Source organism: Cupressus sempervirens, chromosome 1 (genome assembly GCF_028749045.1).
Source record: "Cupressus sempervirens isolate cs-2001-9-10 chromosome 1, ASM2874904v1, whole genome shotgun sequence".
Classification (NCBI taxonomy): Eukaryota; Viridiplantae; Streptophyta; class Pinopsida; order Cupressales; family Cupressaceae; genus Cupressus; species Cupressus sempervirens.
Genome location: NC_143118.1, coordinates 303444581 through 303465141, shown reverse-complemented (window position 1 = coordinate 303465141; position 20561 = coordinate 303444581). Strand labels below are relative to the sequence as shown.

The 20561-nt window shown below is 36.4% G+C and overlaps 1 protein-coding gene across 4 annotated transcripts in view; it reads left to right on the top strand.

The window, feature by feature from the left end:
• The window catches only part of LOC149577317 (uncharacterized), a 96179-nt gene that overhangs the window by 12064 nt on the left and 63554 nt on the right, over positions 1-20561 (top strand). The window lies entirely within an intron of this gene.

The following is a 20561-nucleotide window of genomic DNA, read 5'->3' as shown; positions in this document are numbered from 1 at the left end:
TACACATGAAAGATGAACATCAAAGGGCAAGAGCATAATCAAAGAAGTGATTACTCCAAAAAAATCAATGTGCAATAAGTAGTACCAGCATCTTATAAAGTGGGAATCGTTTGATCAGTTAAAAATGCATATTGCAATTTTTTTGAGATTTTGAATAGTTGTAATACCACTAATTAGGTCATAATAGGTCATATGAGACAATTTTGAAGCTCGTTTATGTTATTGAAATATTTTAACCATCCCTCGGATACTTAGGGTTGAGGACATGTTCAAATGGAGCATAGATTATTTAGTAATTTTGTATAGACACGTAAACTTATTCCCTTGTGATATGTAACTAAGTCCTTGGAAACTAATACTTGTAATTGTCTTAAATTGTATAGGCATACAGCAATTTAATGATGACTGATTTGGTACATGACCCACATGGAATGAATAAACCTTCTCTTAACTTATCCAACCTTGATGGAAGTGCTAAGTCAGCTCATAGGACCCTCTCTTGCTTCTATTTAATGTTTGCTAGCTATTTGCCATGCTTTTGCACTTTATTGCTTTATAAACACTTGTTTGCTCACTAAGTCTAGTTGCCTTGGTAATTGAGCAACCGCCTCTACAAATTTACAATCACCTTGACTGTAACAGCACCAAACTAAGAACTGAATAATCACTATCTATTTTATAAGAGTTACAGAGTGCTCATTCTAATATATACTCAAGTATTGATCTTCCCTCAAAATAGGAGAGGAATCTATCAATTAAAACATGACAGGAATCCATCATTTATCCATCAAATAAAATCTGCATCTGTCGATCTAAACATGACATGAATCCATCAAAACATGATATGCGTTCATCCTTCCAAATAAGACAAGAGTGCATGATCTATATATCAAAATAGGATAGGCATTCATTCATCAATACATGAGAGGATTTCATCATCTATCCATCAAAATAGTTTAAGCATCAATCCATCAAAACATGACAGGAATGCATCATCTATCCATTAAGTTCAGATAGGGATTTTAGACTCATCCGAGTCGCTACCTAAACACTATGGTCCTTAATGAAAGAACATCAAGGTCTGGTCCCTGATCGAAGAGCATCAAGGTGCATCCCTAGGAGTACATCGAAGTAAAGACTTGAAATCCATATTGGAATTAAACAATCCCTAGAGGGCGTATATAAGGATTATATTTTATCCTTATTAAGCTGTGAGATAATAGTAATATCCCTTCCTTTAATTGAATAGATTTTGTTGATTGATTTAATCTATGCATTTTCAGGTTGACCTAATATTTCATGGACATACCCTACGCCATATCTTCAGATACTGGAGTGTTGAAAATTGTATTTGTTTCCCAAAATTATTACATACCTTGTTTCCAAAAAGGATTTGTAAAGTTTTATAATGCTGTGATCTTGATTGGTGTAAATCTCAATTTTATAAGTCTTGATAATGCAGATGTTAAGATACTCTTATTTTATTTCTGAATGTTTATTGATGATTTGAATAATGTATTGAAACTGTATATATATATCTCTGATTTTATGTATTATGATCTGCAAGTGTGAGAGTACGATTTCCACAGTAATTGATCTACTTCACACTGCAGATCATAATATATATATCAAAGTAAAGGCGCAGTGAGAAGACATGATGAAAGGTCACGTACCAATAACCCAATGATCATGAGTCGGTTCACAAAGGTTTGAAACGGAAAGCAAGATTAGTTAGTATTCCTTTGTCAACGCTATGCACCATGTAATGTAATCAGCGGTTTTTACGTAAGTATATTTGCGATCGACAGTATAAGGTAATACTGAATTATGTGTGCATTATATGTAATCACAAAATATAATAATTATGTGCTATCGGTATTACTGATTACATTACATTATATAAGTGTTTTACTCTACTCTTGAGCGTGTATATATATATATATATATATATATATATAATAGTAATAATGAGACATATATCTATATATATAATATTATATGTATATATAAATACAATTACTGTAATCAGTTATGCAAAATTTATTTGAAGATAGTCATGAAAGTTACAGATTCAATTTCACACAAGCTAACATTCTTAACACTCCCTCTTTAGCAAGGGAAATTGAAATAAGTTTAATTTATACAATAAGAAGTAATCATCATTATGTTTTAAACTAAGAGAGAGAAAGAAGAAGGAAAACATAATGAATTTTCATGGTGTCCGGCTATCGCCCATAAGACCCATGAAGGTTATCAATGTGTCCAGCAAAATCCGGCCCAAAGAACAAGGATAACCCAATCTTCAAAACAATGGGTTTTCATGGTGTCCGGCTATCGACCAAAAAAGATCCATGAATGTTATCAATGTGTCCGACAAGATCCGGCCCAAAAGATAACAACAATTTCAACCATTGTTTGAAAATAGATCAACTAAAATAAAGTCGTCACTTTATCATAGGATCAGAACACACGAAAGGTCGTCACCTTTCTCAAGAAAAGTCGTCACTTTTCACAATACAAGCTTGCAAGCAAAAAAGAAAAAATAATAATTTGTATTCATGAATAATAAATGCATTTACAATAATATCATACCAAGTTTTTCTCGGAAGTACACAATTTTCAACTTCGCAAGAGGTTTGGTGAAAATATCAGCGTTTTGTTCATTTTTATTGATATAACTCAATTTAATGATATCTCTGCCGATCATGTCTCTTATGTAGTGAAAGGGAGTCTCAATATGTTTTGATTGATTGTGGAAAACTGGATTTTCTAATAGCTTGATACAAGTTTGATTATCACAATGAATCACAGTTGGTTTTAGAGGTTTTCCAAATAGCCCAAATAGGGGTTTTCTTAACCAAACTGCTTCACGTGCTCCCATGGAAGCGGCTACATACTCGGCTTCGGTAGAACTCAAGGCAACAATTGGCTGTTTTCTGCTGAACCAAGATATCATTGCTGACCCAAGACTGAAGCAACAACCTGTAGTGCTTTTGCAGTTAGAGGAACAACCTGCCCAATTTGAGTTTGTATATCCTTCCAAATTTATCTCAACATTTTCATACTTTAATCCAAAACCAATAGATCCTCGTAAATATCTTAATATATGTTTTGTAGCCATAAGATGGATCTTCTTAGGTTTACACATAAAATGACTAAGGGCATTTGTAGCATAGCATATGTTAGGTCTGGAATTCACAAGATACATAAGAGATCCAATTATTTGTCTGAAGAGAGTAGGATCAATGTCCTCAGATTTTGATGCTTCTTCTTTTAGCTTGTGTAAGTTTGTTTCCATCGTAGTAGATAAGGGCTTACTATCCATCATTCCAAATCTGGTCAGAATATCTTGAGTGAACTTTCCTTGATGTAAGAAAATGTAGTCTTCTTTCTGATTAACTTCTAATCCCAAGAAGTAGTGTAGTAACTGTAAATCTTTCATTTCAAATTCAGCTACCAGATCTTGTTTACATTTTTCAATTAATTTATCATCACCTATTATTAACAAGTTGTCAACATATAGAATAAGTATTACCATTCCATCATTAGTGGTTTTGAAGTATATGTTAGAGTCGGCTTCATTTTTTGAGTATCCAAGTTTGGAAAGGTATTTATCTATCCTTTCATACCAAGCTCGAGGAGCCTGTTTAAGAACATAGAGTGCTTTCTTGAGTTTACATACATATAATTTTTTATCTTTTATGGTGAATCCTTCAAGTTGTTTTATTTAGACTTCTTCATTAATGACCCCATTTAGGAAAGCAGTTTTTACATCCATTTGATGAATCTTCCATCCTTTTGATGCTGCAATTGCAATAATTGTTCTTACAAAAGTGTAACGAGCTACTGGAGCAAAAGTTTCTTCATAGTCAATGCCAGCTTTCTGGGAGAATCCTCGAGCAACAAATCTAGCTTTATGTTTTTCAATGCTTCCATCAGCGGTGTATTAGATTTTGTATAACCATTTTGAAGATACAACTGTCTTGTCTTTAGGCCTAGGTACAATATCCCAAACATCGTTCTAAATTATGGAATTGTATTCTTCTACCATGGCATCTTTCCACTCTTGTGAGTTTAGGGCTTCTTCAGCTGTAGATGGTTCGGTTTTGTTTATCTCAGATATAAGAGCAGTATAACATGATTGATTTCGAGTTCTCTTGTTTTCTTTTGAGATCTCATTTGGTTCCACATTGTTTTCTTCAAGCATCTTCCTTGCCCATAATGGTCTTTTCTTCCCATTAGTTATATCTGGTTCTCTCTCATCAGGTGTATGCTCCCTTTGATTTTCAGTTTGTCTAATTTCCTCATCATCTGAGATTGGTTCATCTTCTATGCCAATTGAAAGTTTTAAAGCAGAATCCTCTTCAAAAATTACATCTCTACTTATTTCAACTGATCTTTGTCAAGGAATGTAAATTCTATAACCCTTGGAATTTTCACAATATCCTATAAATATACCTCTCTTCCCAGAAGGTTCAAGTTTAGTCCTCTTTTTTTTGGGTATGTGAATGTATACTAGACATCCGAATATTGTAAGATGACTTAGATCTGGTTTGGTCCTTGAGAAGACTTCTTTAGGTGTGGTATTCTTTAGAAATGAATGTGGACATGTGTTTTGAATGTATACTGCAGTCTTAGAACCTTTTGCCCAAAATGAGGCATGCATATTTTGATCACGTAACATAGCTTTTGTAGCATCAATGATGGTTCTGTTTTTCCTTTCTACGACTCCATTTTGTTGAGGATTATAAGGTACTGTATACTCCCTCTTAATCTCAATAGAATTACAAAAACTTTTGAAGATGTCAGATGTATATTCTCCTCCATTGTCTGATCTTAATGTTTTAATCCTTTTACTTGTCTGATTTTCTTCTAATGCTCTGAAAGTTTTGAATTTTGATAGAACTTCATTTGATTCTTTGACTTCAAGAAATAGATCCAGGTCTTCCTAGAAAAATCATCAATGAAGGATATGTAATAAATGAAACCTCCTAGAGAAGGTGTGGGCATGGGTCCACAAAGGTCTGAATGGACTAGTTCCAAAACTGATTTTGACTTATGTTCACTAGAGGGAAAAGGTTTTTTAATGATTTTCCCTAGAGCACACCCTTTGCAAGTTCCTCTATGAGATGAGTTTAGTTTAGGAGTACCAGAGATTATCTTATCTAAATTAGGAAGAGAACTAAACCCAATGTGCCCAAGTCGTCTATGCCATAATTCATTAACATTGGATGTTTCAAGACTAAGAGCTTGAGTTTGAATATTGCTTAATCTATATAATGTTCCAAATCTGGACCCTATGGTAATAGCATTTTTCATATTTGAGTTATTAGGCCAATATAGTACTTTGTCTTTGTTGAAGGTGACATGATATCCATCATTGGTTAGACTTGAGATAGAAATTAGGTTCCTTTTTATGCCTCGTACAAATAAGACATCTTTAAGATTAAGGGTAGTTTCATTTTTTAATTTTATAGAACATGTCCCAATACCTTTTACAGGATAGGTAGAATTGTCTCCAATTGTAACTCCTTCAGTGATATAAGTTCCAAATGTATCAAACATATCTCTGAATCCAGAGATGTGACGGGATTCACCACTGTCTACGATCCAAGCTTTTTTATTTGAATTTACTTCACTTGAAAATGTGGAATAGTATAGTTGATTTTCATCTTCCTTTGTTTCAACAAGGGAGGCTAGAATTTTCTCTCTTTCTGGACAGTTTCTGAAGGTGTGTCCTATTTTCTCACACTTAAAACACTTAACATGAGAATGATCTTTATTGAACTTCTTTTTATTATTATTAAATTGCCTTTTATTGAATTTCCTCTTTCTTTTGTTTGAGACAGTGTGAAGAGCTTGATTTCCTCCTTCTTGATTTGAAGTGATCCCTCTAGAGATTAGCCTTGATTCTTCTGCTATGCATTCATTTTTTAATTGATCAAAATAGGAATTGAAGGTCTGCTTACAACTTGTATGAAAGTATCCCAAGACATTGGAAGCCCTCTTAGAGCTATTAATGAGAGTTCTTGATCTTCGATTTTGTTTCCAATGAAAGATAATTGTTTCTTCGTTTCAGAAATTTTCTCAAACTAAGAGTGAATAGAATCTCCTTTTTCCATTTTAGTATTCAGTAATTGGGATTTTAAGGTGATTAGTCTACTTGAGTTATTTATCTCAAATGTATTTTTTATGGTCTTGAATACTTCATATGCACTTTTGATCTCTGATATGGAAGGAAGGATGTGATCTTTAACTGAATCAACAATGATTTTCCTTGCTTTATTATTACGCCTTTTCCAGGTGAGTTTTTCGGTTTCATCTTGAGGTATTGCGATATCTTTTTCAATATATTCTTCAAGTTCCAGTTCTTCCAGAATCGTAATGATATGGGTTTTCCAAGAGAAGAAATTTGATGCACCTTCAGGTCTGTCTTCCACCTTGACGTTGTTAATAACCCAATGATCATGAATCGGTTCACAAAGGTTTGAAACGGAAAGCAAGATTAGTTAGTATTCCTTTGTCAACGCTATGCACCATGTAATGTAATCAGCGATTTTTACGTAAGTAATTTGCCATCGACAGTATAAGGTAATACTGAATTACGTGTGCATTATATGTAATCGCAGAATATAATAATTATCTGCTATCGGTATTACTGATTACATTACATTATATAAGTGTTTTACTCTACTCTTGAGTATATATATGTATATATATATAATAATAGTAATAATGAGACACACACACACACACATATATTTATATATATAGATATATGCAATTACTGTAATCCGTTATGCAAAATTTATTTGAGGATAGTCATGAAAGTTACAGATTTAATTTCACACAAGCTAACATTCTTAACAGGATGAAGGTAAATTTATGTGAAGTTGAATTTTCTATCCTAAGTTTGCGTGATTTTTTTTTGTAAGCAAGCAACCTTTTCTAGGGCGCTTTTGTGAGGTTTTCACACCATCACCCTATTGCAAATGGGGACCCCTCTTTTCACATGGAGTAGGGTACCATGCAGTCTTAGTTCAGTGGCAATTTTCAAGACTCCGAGTCTGAGTCAAGTTTGAGCAACCTTAGCACGCTAGGGAGTCTAGTCAGTTAAGGATATGAGTGAGAGCTGGGCAAAGCTAGTCAAGTATGTGGAATTGAAGTCAAGATTTGTGATGAATTGAATTGGCCAAAGTGTGAAAAGATGGAGTGAAGATTTTAAGCAAGTAGAGACAAAGTTTTAACCTAAAGAGCCTTGAAGGAGGCATGTTAATTCTTGAAATTTGTCTAAGTTTGATTTTTTTTAGATTCTTCCAAAATCTATAATCTCCATTATAACTCCTATGAATCTGCAACCACTTTAAAACATCCTGATGGTATATACATAACATATAACTTAAAGTATAAGAAGTTAAAATATGACAAAAATATTATATTTTATGTTCCGCTCTGCCATTTGAGCATCTTAATTCAGCTTGTCACTTGAAGCAATTCTGCTTTCCATGTAGAGGTTGGATTTCCGCATGGTATTGTCATATGAGGCCTTCAAACCCGCACTTGCCACATAAGTCTTGAGTTTCCACAAGCAACTTGACGCATAAGCATGAAAGTTGCAAAAATGTAATTGGGGCTTGCCACATGATAAGATAAAATAAGATGTGATAAGATAAATTTATTAATGCCCAGCAAGAGACCCCAAAGAGGGTCTAAGGGGGTCTAAGGGACTGAAATCATACAAAAAAGGAACAACCAACAGCAAGAACCAAACGGTGCTCAGGGAAAGAGTAAACAAAGCAAGAACCCAACAAAAGATTGGAAGTAGGAGCTAGCAATAGGGCGAGAGGGGGCCTCAAGCCATTGCTGAGAACCACTGCAAGTAGTAGACTATTGCCTTGTATAAATCTTGTGATGTCTCACTAACCTAGTATGTCTTGAATTAGAGAAGCCAAGCGACCGTTTGGTGCCTCGAGCCAGAGAGGCTAACATGAAGGAGGTAATGAGCTGATCAGTAGTCTATCTTGAAGGGAACTGAAGCTGCAAGGTGTGGTCCCAAAGTTGCATGGCCTCTTGGAGATAGAGCGTAAGACACTGCTAGTAAGTTCATTTGAAGAAGGATGGAAGAGATAGATTCCCTTTGAATAGGCAGTTAAACCTCCCTTTAATCTCATAGTACATGGGGCAATGAAATATAAAGTGTCTCCACCTCTCCTATGTCACAAAGGCGATAGATCTGTACCTCCTTGTTAGTCTCGCGGTCTATTTGGATACAGAGCCGATAGAAACCCACCCTGTAAGAGCTGAAAGAGATACGAAGAATGTGTGTCCAATGTCGGGCAAGGTATAAAGGACATATTATAACCCCATCTTGTATATCTATATAGTGCTTTGCATGGAAGGCCATCCTTGGATAGAGTCCCCCCCTCAAGGGTTTAATCAATGTCGTAAGAATATCTTGTCTGTAGATGTCCATCTTGACATGCCCATTCAACTCCTGTTGGGGAGGGAGGAGATGAGCAGGGGCATCCAAAGAGAATTGAAAGGTGGGGAGGGGGAGGCGGTTAATCTTAATCCTCACCAAGCTTAGTAGAGCAAAGACCTGAGCATACCAAAATCGGGCCTGACCAGGGAAGTTGACACTTGCAATTGCCTTTGAGGAGTGATAAGCCAGGTAAGTGGGTTTGTGATGTCCCTCAAGTGGATTCACAAAGCACTGAAGTTGATGGAGGAACCAAACTAAATCGAAGATGGCCTCAAGTCTAAAAGGATGTGCCCCAAACTCGACCAAAAGGATATTGAGAGGAGTGGATTGGTGGCACTTGATGATGCACCAAAGAAGGGTCTAGACACCCTCCATTGAAACTAGTCTGACTCCAAAAGAAATGCCCTCCAAACTACTAAATTGTAAAGCATAGTTGACCTGACCAAGGAGTCCTAAAGATACATCTTGGACGTGATGTCCTGGAAGTGATGCTAGAAACACTGTCTCTCAAGCAAAGCGAGGGAACCTTACTCCTTGTTGACACGAGGTTGCATGACAAGTCTCATACTAAAATAGGGACCAAAGAACTTGACTCTTAGGTACATGTAAGAAGAAGAAATCTCAACCTATGCACCCTGGAAAAAGAAATGGAGATGAGAGGTCTTTAAGCAATTAAAGACCATCACATGGGTCTTGCTCAGGTTAACAACTAGCTGCCCCAAATCACAAAAAGAGGCTTGGCTATTCAAAAGCTGCTGAAAACCCTCTAGGAAGGAGGCTAGGAAATCCACATTGTACACAAAGAGTAATATGGAGATCAAGTCTTGATGCAGGGAACAACCATCACCCAAAAGTGAGTATTCCTGAAGGAAAGCCTCAAGCTCTTCAACATAGATGCTGAATAAGGTAGGAGAGAGAGGGAAGCCCTGCTTCACCCTAATGGTGCTCTGGATAGGGTCCGAAAAACCATGCGGGGTCATGAATCTACCCACCACACTCTCATGCAATCTCATGATGGCCGTTAGTAGAATCTCTAGAATCCCAATGTCTCCAAGTCTTCGAAAAAGAGCTGTATTAGAGACAATCAATTGCTTTGTGAAAGTCCACAAATTAATACTAGACTTTTGTGGAACGGTGCTAGTCTCCTCAATAATAGCCCGTAGAACCAAAATGTGGTCCATGGTCTATAAGTCTATTTGGAAAGGATCCTGACCTTTGCATGACAATGATATCAATCAATCTCCTTAGAGAGAATAGTGTGTAACTAGGTAGCGTAAAGTTTGGTGAAAGTGTTTCTAACCATGATGGTTTTGTAGTTGCCGAGATCTGACGCTGACCCAACCCTGTGGATTAGATGGATGATATGTCAAAACCAAGAAGGGGGTAAAGGCTAAGGAGTGCATGGCCAACCAGGGGGAGACGGGTGATGTTGAAGTGGTTGAGGGAGGGAATGAAAGAGGCACTAGAGAGGGTGTAGTCCACAATGCTCTCCTCCCAACAATGCATCCAATAGGTGAATAAGCTGGAACCAAGAAAACATGAGAGCTCATTTAGAATCACTAGGTTCAAGGACTCTTATAACTTGAGTAGATGATGACCATATCTCATGAGGGGTCTTCCACTGTCCTTCAAGAGCACTGCAAGCCCAGGGTGTTAGAATATGACTCAGAAGTACAAATTGAATCTGTCACCCTGTTGTAGAGGGGGGTCTAATGGTCTTTTTGGTTGGTGCATTGAAGCCCCTCAAAATGATAATGTCACCCATCGCAAAAAACTTGACAAAGCAATCATTTAAATCCCTGTAGGGGTCACTGATGACGGGCCGCACCACCTGTACCAACTCACAACCAAAAATGCAACAATATGGAGATAGAGAGATGACAAAAATGCTTCATAAAGCATCCATTAATACTTGAAATCCATTAGAAGAGATTACATTTGAAGAGCTTACAACGCAAGAACTTCTATTTCTCGAACTTCCTTACAAGATATTACATACAAAGAGCTTCTACTTGAAGAGCTTCTATTTCTCCAACTTCTACTTCTCAAGCTTTCTTACAAGAGATTACATTAGAAGATCTTCACTACAAGAGCTTACACTTGAAGAGCTTCTACTTGAAGAGCTTCTATTTCTCGAACTTCCATTAGAAGAGCTTCCATTTCTCGAACTTGATTTACAAATGATAATAAGCCTTGCTTAAATAGGCACTTCTAACCCAAGACATTACAAAGACAACCAATGTGGGATAAAAGGTAAATACAACTACCTTTAAATAAATATTAAATTCCCACCCCAAATACAACTAAGCACCCAACAAATATTAAATACATGATTCAAGGAACTTTCCACAAACTTCTAAATTGCCACCTATACACCTCGATTAATGGAATGACAACTATTTCTATTATTTTTCTTTTTATGCCACATATGCACCTCGAAAATAGAAATCTTCTTTTTCTTTCTTTTCTCCTTTTTATTTTTTATTATTTCTCCTCTAATTTTCGTCACTTTCTCTCTCCTCCACAATTTTATTTTATTATTATTATTATTTTCTTTCTTTTTTTTCTTTTTTTTGAAATTTAATTTTCCCATGCAAGATGCTCCTGCATCAGACTCCCTTGATAGATAGAAAAGTATGTCCCACAATTTGACGCCAAAAGAAAGATATACAACCATCTTCATCTTCACCACAAGCTTCCACCTCAACAGGGACAAGAAAACCAACATGCAAATCTTCCACATTTTTTTTTTTTTTGCTGATGCATGATGCTCCTGCATCCGACTCCCATGGTAGGAAAAATTTTGTGAATATGGATTCACAAAATGAAGTAGCCACTGTTGACATTTTTTTTTTTTTCTCTTCCTCCAACACATAGCTGGAACAAGTATCCGATGCCAATATATTTCCTTCTTTCTTCTTTTCCAACACCTAGCTGGAACAAGTGTCTGTTGCTGAAATCTCTCATCTGCAATGAACTCTATCCAAGTATAAATCTCATCCTCATCCAATCTTGTTGAATTAATCACACCTGTAATAAACCCAGCAACACCATACCAATCTTCCTTTGCATACCATACATGACTAACAAGATCCTCATGCAAACCATTATCAATATCTTTCAAACTCATCTGAAATTCAGCATCATATAATTCATAGAAATTTACCTCTTTGACATATTCATCTGCGCTTGCCTCTTTCATGTCGTCAACAATGCATGTAACTACTTCACTTGCTTGATCTCTAACGAAGGCACTATACTTTTCCTCCATTGTTGCAATCTTCAAATCATCTTGATCTACTTTCAACACATAAATATGGTTATCTTCATGCTCTTCCTCTTCTCTTTTATCTTCTTCAGCTTCTGGTTCACAAATAAATTCCTCTTCATCCTCTTGCTCTTCTTTTGTATCACATGTTTGATACTCCACTAGATCTTCTTTCTTCTTTGCATCAACATCTCTTTTCTGGTAATGCGCTCTTTGTTTCCGCAAATCAGCTTCTAATTCATTCACTTGCTTCTGCAAATCGACTATCAATGCCTCTTGATTTCTTGCTCTAATTTTTTCTAGTCGAGGAATCCTCAAAATCTATCCAATCAGAAAAGTCATCTTCTTCTTTCTCTTCTCCATAATCAAGTCTTTAGAAGACAAATCTCATGCAACACAAGAACCTCGTGCAAACTGCCTCACAGTCAGCGCTCTGTCTACACAATCAAGAACTTCTTCACAAACTTCACCCAACTCAAGGTCCTGGTGCAAACTGCCTCACGTTCGGCGATCTGTCTGCACGCTCAGGAACTCCCGCTCTGATACCACTAATGACGGGCCAGCTCTGCAACCACTAACAAAGGTATGCTCTGATACCACTGATATAGGGCCACACTACCCATACCAACTCACAACCAAAATCACAACAAGATGGAGATAAAGAGATGACAACTAAGCACCCAACAAATATTAAATACATGATTCAAGGAACTTTCCACAAACTTCTAAATTGCCACCTATACACCTCGATTCATGGAATGACAACTATTTCTATTATTTTTCTTTTTATGCCACCTATGCACCTCGAAAATAGAAATCTTCTTTTCCTTTCTTTTCTCCTTTTTATTTTTTATTATTTCTCCTCTAATTTTCGTCACTTTCCCTCTCCTCCACAAATTTTTTTTTTTTTTTTTGAAATTTAATTTTCCCATGCAAGATGCTCCTGCATCAGACTCCCTTGGTAGATAGAAAAGTGTGTCCCACAATTTGACGCCAAAAGAAAGATATACAACCATCTTCGTCTTCACCACAAGCTTCCACCTCAACAGGGACAAGAAAACCAACATGCAAATTTTCCACTTTTTTTTTTTTTTTTGCTGATGTATGATGCTCCTGCATCCGACTCCCATGGTAGGAAAAATTTTGTGAATATGGATTCACAAAATGAAGTAGCCACTGTTGACATTTTTTTTTTTCTCTTCCTCCAACACATAGCTGGAACAAGTATCCAGTGCCAATATATTTCCTTCTTTCTTCTTTTCCAACACCTAGCTAGAACAAGTGTCTGTTGCTGAAATCTCTCATCTGCAATGAACTCTATCCAAGTATAAATCTCATCCTCATCCAATCTTGTTGAATTAATCACACCTGTAATAAACCCAACAACACCATACCAATCTTCCTTTGCATACCATACATGACTAACAAGATCCTCATGCAAACCATTATCAATATCTTTCAAACTCATCTGAAATTCAGCATCATATAATTCATAGAAATTTACCTCTTTGACATATTCATCTGCGCTTGCCTCTTTCATGTTGTAAACAACATACAACTAAGCACCCCAAATACAACTAATGCAGGAGCATCATGCATCAGTCACCCTCTTGCATATTGTATATAGCATATGACAAGGAGGCTAAGAGAAAGTCTTCAAGCAATTGAAGACCATCAACTGGGTCTTGCTTAGGTTAAAAACTAGCTGTCGAGAATCACAAAAAGAGGCTCGACCATCCAAAAGCCTTTGAAGATCCTATGGGAAGGAGGGTAGGAGAACCACATCATCCCCAAAGAGTAATATGGAGATCAGTTCTTGATGCAAAGGCTAAGGACGACATTGTTGGTTAGGAGGAGGCGGGAGATGGTGAAGCAGTTAAGGAAGGGAATGAAGGAGGCACAAGAGAGGGTGTAGTCCACAATGCTCTCCTCCCCCTTGCAATGAGGCCAGTAGGCGAATAAGTTGGAACCAAGAAAGCAAGAGAGCCCATTTAGTGTCACCAGTGCACTTGCATTGTAACAAGCTAATTTTTCCCATTTCTAATTAAACAATTAATTATAAACAAAGTAACAATACCTTTCCTATTCACATGAAAAACAATTATGACAACTCTACGTATTCAAATGAATGGGATCAATGATTATAACAGATTAACTGAATCCTAGTCCATTGAAAGAGAGTAACTAATTTAACAATATTAACCAACTAACATATCTTCAACTAAAAATGTAAATACATAAAAGTAAAGTACCCATTAAAAAGAAGATAACTTGAATGCAGATCATATCTCTCTCTTATGCAAGTCTTAGCATCTGGTGGAGAGGAGAAGCATTGTTAGGAGCTTAAACTCCCAACCGTGGACCCTTAAGTATCTCCACACAATCTCAATCGAGAAAGGCCTTCCTTGCCCAAGATTAGGCATGATACACTCGTGTCCTGCCACTGAGCATCCTAGTGTTAGATTGTCGGCTATGCAACCATCTATGCTATGGAGTCCTTCCCATCAGCCCATCTATTCAACTGCTAGCAACTCTGACCTCTAGTGATCACAGCAACAAGCATGCCACTAAACCTTACTTGACCAAGGATTTACATGGACACTATGTCCACGATCACCCACGACTCGACTTGACAACAAGCTTATACCATTTTGGTCACCATGAGCTAACTTGGTTTGTTCATTCGTTTATTCTCATTTTAAGCTTAGTATGTTACCGATTATCTCTCTTTTCCTAGCAGGTGTTATTCACATAATCATTTGTTTTCAGCCTACACCCTTCATCTAGACCTTACTGGTCATCTTGGATGAATCTCGATGTGGCTGTGCACCAAACTCTGGCTAATAACAAATGCATGGAGGAAAGTTCCTTGATATTTTCATATATCTTATCTTTATCTCAATGAGGATGCCCTCCTTATCTCAAATAACATATGGATAATGCCTTTTTATAAGATTAGCACTGAACTATACTCCTCTTTAATTCAACTTCTAGAAGTAAAATCATTTGTTTACAATAATTAAATAAAATAGAACTAGTTTCTTGCACTTAAGGAATCAACTTGTAGGCTTATCATTTCATTTCGGACTCTTGTCCAACTGACTACACAACATGATATTATCAATTGCCTATTCTACGTACTTAATCCCATAATAAAAAATCATACCTTTAAGCACATAATATTCATAAGAAGGCACAACCTAGTTAGCTAATAGGTGTGATCACTTTCGATTGCTGGAAATGGTTGTGCGACTCCTTGGTTGTAGTATATCAACTTGATATGGAAGCGACCGCAGAGAGAATCAATGCCACTGTGAATAGAAAACGCTGGTAGGTATATCAGCAAGAGGATCGTAAATCTAGTTATGGACCACGGAAATATGAATGCAATATTCACGATGATCATGACAGATCTTATGCAATACTCAAATGGCTTAACGATAGTATGGATGCAATTCTTAATATGACAAAATGAGTAATATCTCAGAGACGACAATATGGAAACATAGATGGAAAACTGCTACTCTAGAAAAAAAACACCAATGTGTGTAATGTTGCTGGTAATAATGAAATCACCAATATAGAGTTTGGCTTGCTGCTCAAATGCATGCTTGGTTACGAGCAAGATGAAGAAAGGTGGCTAAAGATGAGTTATGTTCAAGAGCCTCTAAAAAGGCCGATAGCAAATGTGGCTATTTAAAAAAGAAAGAAACTATCAAATAGGCTGCTAGAAAAATAAAGAGGGCCGATGACATGAAACAATATTATTAAGATATAGCCAAGGTTGGAAATAAAAACTTTATTCCCAAAATGTTAATATAAGGATACCATCCTATATCTACCTATACTTGTATATATAAATATAAATATATATATATCTATATGTATATATATACATATGTGATATTCTAAGCATACGTATCTTCGGTATCTGTCTTATTTTAAATGGGCATATACGCTCATGTATGTCTCATTGGAATTTACATGTATATACATATATATGTAGGTACTATGGTATCGTTATATTAAGACATGTTTGTTATTACAGGAAGCTTTGAGTTCATTCCAATATATATATATATATATATATATATATATATATATATATATATATATATATGGAGGTAAAATTGTTGTTCCAATTAATTATTTTACCATCTTATTAAATGTGTAGACCAATTTAGCTCATGGTGATCACTTGGTATTCCCTTGCTTGCCTAGTCCGGTTTTTCCCTTGACCAAGGTGGTTTAGGACCCATACTTGTTAGCTCAATGGTAGGTGGTGCCCTTATACCCTTTCCTTTTTTGGCAATGTTTCCCCCCTTTGTTGCAGTCCTGTGAAAGAAATTTACCATGGGAATAACATATTTCTCATCATTTAATCAAATCAAAATTACTATAACAAGTATTCATACTAGCTATCCATTTCCATTTCATATAACATCATACCAATTAACTATTATTCAAAGTTCCCATGAATTTATAATGAATAACTAACACTTCCATTTCATATTAACAATAACAATTAACTAATTTAATTGAATCAACTCACTTTACATGAAGTTCTCAACGACTATAAGAAATATTTTATATTTAAGCAAAAAAAAGGGATGTGACATGCACAATTAGAGTAGTTGATGACCGTATCTTGTGAGCGGCCGTTGCTGTCCTCCGAAGAGCATTGTTGGCCTAGGGTATCCGGATGTGACTCAAAAGTACATTGCACCATCTTAAATTGGAAGCACCCCAATTTAATTAAGGTTTAGCACCCATTTAATGCAATTCTATCATTTATTTGCATTTATCTTCTATTTTTCCTCCATTGAAATAATTTATTTCATCTCATTGGACCTTTTATTAATTTAGAATCAATACAGATGGGTTATACCTTTATTTTTCTTAAATACAATATCCTCATTAATTAATTTAAACTAATATTTAATTTTGTCCTTCTTAGATAATATTTTATCTCACCTATAAATTAATATTATGTGTTTCCTCTTATTTTATAATTTGGGGTAGACGCTTAATTAATTTAAATTGATAATCCTTTATTTACTCCCCTAAGGAATCTCATTTAATGCTCCACTTTAAGATGGGGCTCACCTCATTTTAAAGTTCAAGGCATTGGCCACTTCGAGATCTCTATAAAAGGGAGCCTTCTTATTTCATTTTCACATCAAACATTCACTAGATGAGGCATTCACAAGACCAAGCACTCATGCTCAAGCACTCAAGTATTCAAGTCTTCAAGCATTCTTCAACAATTCCTCCATCGAAGATCAAGGAATCAAGCATCAATCCGTTGAAGGAGTTTATCTTGCAAGATCTTCAAGATCCGTTGTTGCATCTTCTACATCAATTCATCTTCATCTTCTTGATCGAAATCAATTGGTGAACTAAGCACATTGCATTCGATTCAAGAGATCCTACTATTCTAAGATGAATTTGTTTATTTACTTTACATGCTATTTCAATTATTTCAATTCAAGGTCAATTAATTAACTAGGGTTTGATTGAGGCAAACCCCCCATCAACAACAAAAATACTTTTTTTTTTTGGGTAGGTTTTGGATCTCAGATTGATGAATAGGTTGCAAATCTGAGTACCCTTTTTAGCTTTCGTCAGAACTATGAAATCAAAATCAGCATCAAACACATCAATTAGGGTTGCATTACACCCTTGATGTACTAATTCGCCCTTGCTGATCTAGGTCGCACTGCACCCTTGATGATCTAGTTCACACTTGAAGATTCTAGTTCATCCGTGATGGGTATTAGGGTCACATTGCGCCCTTGAATTGACTAGGTTGCCTTTGATTTCTCATCGAACGATATTTGGGTTTTGTTCGCAGCTCAATTTTCAATCTAAGTCGTGAGAATCTACCCTTTTAGAGGTTGTTTGATAACCCATTTTTCAGGTTTTTCACAAACTATATCTTTTTCCTTCTTTCATTTCAATACACTTTATCATTGCTTTATATATCTTAACTCTACATTGCACATCTACTTAGTTGCTTTTCATAGCTCTTGCTAAAGTAGGGTTTTAAGGACCTTTGTATGCTTTCTCCAACCCTATTAACCATTAGATCTTTTTTTGCATTAGTGCTCCTTTATCACTCGGTTGGCACTAATCTTCCTAGATCTAGTTAACTTAGAGTTGGGATTGAGAGGATTAGTCTCCTTACCTCCCTCTTTGAGTTGTGATAGTAGGATTTGTGACGAACTTAGGCTTTGTTATCCTTGATTCACATTCCCCCCATACACAAACCAAATCCGTCAGCAAGACGTAGAGGGGGGTCTAGTTGTCTCTAGTCCATACGTGAAGTCCTGCAACACAATAATGTCACCCATTGTCGAAAACTTGACAATATAGTCATGTAGATACCACTAGGGTCTACTCTTTTGCGTACTTTGTATAGCATAAAACAAGGAGGCTAGGAGAAAGTAGCAAATTGCAATGAAAATGTCCTTGGAATGTGTATCTATTTGGTTGATATGGATCCTCATAAATCTGGCCAAGCTGTTAGAGTAAACCACAAAAGTCGCGCCCAAGAGGCGGTCCTTGACCAAGCGACTCCACTAGAACCCCTGATCTCATCTTTAAAGGAAGACAACCACTAGAACTTGGTGACACCTGGGAGAAGACTTATGAGGCTCTCATGAATCTCAGTAACAAAGAGGATGTCAACAAAACCTTTAGCATCCTAAAAAAGGCCCAACATGAGCCATAAGGTATTATTGGCATTTCAAGAGTTGACATGCAAGAAGCCATTGTGAGGCTTCCTCATGCCAACTGCCTCCATGACTGTTATTTGGCCGTGGAGGTCAACCTTGATTCCTTGTATGGGGGGACGGAATCTCTAATCATAGCCCTAAGGTTCTTGTTTACAACCCACTTCCGACTGTGTCTAGCCTTTGCAACAAGACTTCGAGAGTGCTTCAGCTCCACTAGTTGTGATTTAGTGAGGTCCTTGTCAAGGAAAATCTTAGTGGAAAGAGGAAAGAGCTTTCTCCTTTCTCTAAGAACCCGAAGATGGTTAGCCAACTATAGGGTACTGTTATGGCCAACCCAAGCCCTATCAAGCGTGATGTTTGTGATATCTAGTTGGTCATTGGGGAAAGAGTAGCCCGCTCTGAGAGGATCAATGGAGGAAGGAGGAAGGCCTCTACCTATTAAATTGAGCTCAAAAGCCTGTCTAATCCGTTCATTTGCTAACCTCATTCCATTGCGATTACTTTGGTTTGGTCATAGTATGATCTTTACATATTTTGTGGCTAAGTTTAAAAGCCTGAGAGCAGGCTTTGTATTTGATACCAAATCTGAATAGGGGCTTTACCAATCTTGCAGATTCAGTTGTTTCCCTCTGTGAAGGGTCATTTTCCTAGGATAATAAAGAATTAGGATATATCCATAGCAAAGGGACTTTCTTAAAGAAGAGTTGGATAGATTGCATGACCAAAGCATGTCTAGAGAGAGAGAGAGAGAGAGAGAGAGAGAGAGAGAGAGAGAGAGTTACCATTAGGAATGAGCTAGGTTTAAGGTTAAAAAATTTAGTTAGGGAAAAAAATCAGCGCAATGTGGGATATATAACTACCCAATGGACAAGGCCTTTCTTAAAAAAAGTTAGTACAAAGGTCTCCAAAAAGGAGATAGAATAAGTTCAAAGCATGTCTAAGAGGGGCTAATTAAAAAAAAAGAAACAATTCAATAAACAAAGATCTTCTTGTTCTCTGATTTCTTTTTAAATTATCGTATTTTAGTTATTTTTGGTTCAAATTTAACATGGTATTAGAGTGGGTTTGAAGGAATTTGATCCAAAACCAGTAGTATTCTGCATTTGTGTTCTTTATTTCTCCATTAGTCATTCTTAGTGTGTGAAAATGGTAAATGGTTTAAAAGTTGGAGATAGGTTAGATGGCTCTTCAAATTTTGCCTCATGGAACTCTTGGTTGCTCTTGAAGAGAATGATCTTTTGGGTTATGTTAGTTATGATGATGTAGAGCCATCTGATGATATTGAGAAAATTTAGTGGAAGAAGAACAATATTTTGGCTAAAAAGATCACGATTGATTTAGTTAAGGATCATTTGATTACTGTCATCTCTAAATTGGAATCCGCCAAGCAAATGTTCAAGACTCTCAAGGATTTGTATGAGTTTAACAGTACCAATAGAGTTCTTGCATTGAGGCGTTAACTGTTGCATGTAAAGATGGCAAGAGGTGAATGTATAGTTTCATATTTTATGGAACTTACAGAACTGAAGGACTAACTCTGTGCAATTGGTGAAACTTTTTTCAGATAAAGATCTAGTTATGTTCGCTATGAATGGACTTCACCATTCCTGGGAATCCCTCATTCAAGGTGTTAGTGGAAGGGATGAGCTTCAAAATTTGACAGACTAAGGGCAAATTGCATTCAAGAAGAGTGCAGATTAGAATAAAGATTAAATGGTTGAAGAAATTTTCATGAAGATGATAAAATTCTTGCAGCTCACACTTCGAAAGTAAAAGGGAACAAAGGGAAGTCAAGAGGTTCAGAGACGAGATTTGAGTCAGCTCCTGACTTCAAGAAAAAGAAGAGAGACCTCTCTCGAGTTCAAAGTTTCCAGTGTGATAAACTTGGTCATTTCCCAAGCTATTGCATCACAAGACCAATGGCTCATGTTACTGTAGAGGTTGTGAATTCTTCTCCACAAAGAGAGTCTAGCAATAATTTTGAAGGGTTCTTATTCATCTCTGCACTTTTGGGGAACGTTCCCACAAATAGTGATACTTCACTAATTGACACTGGTGCATCTCGTCACATCAC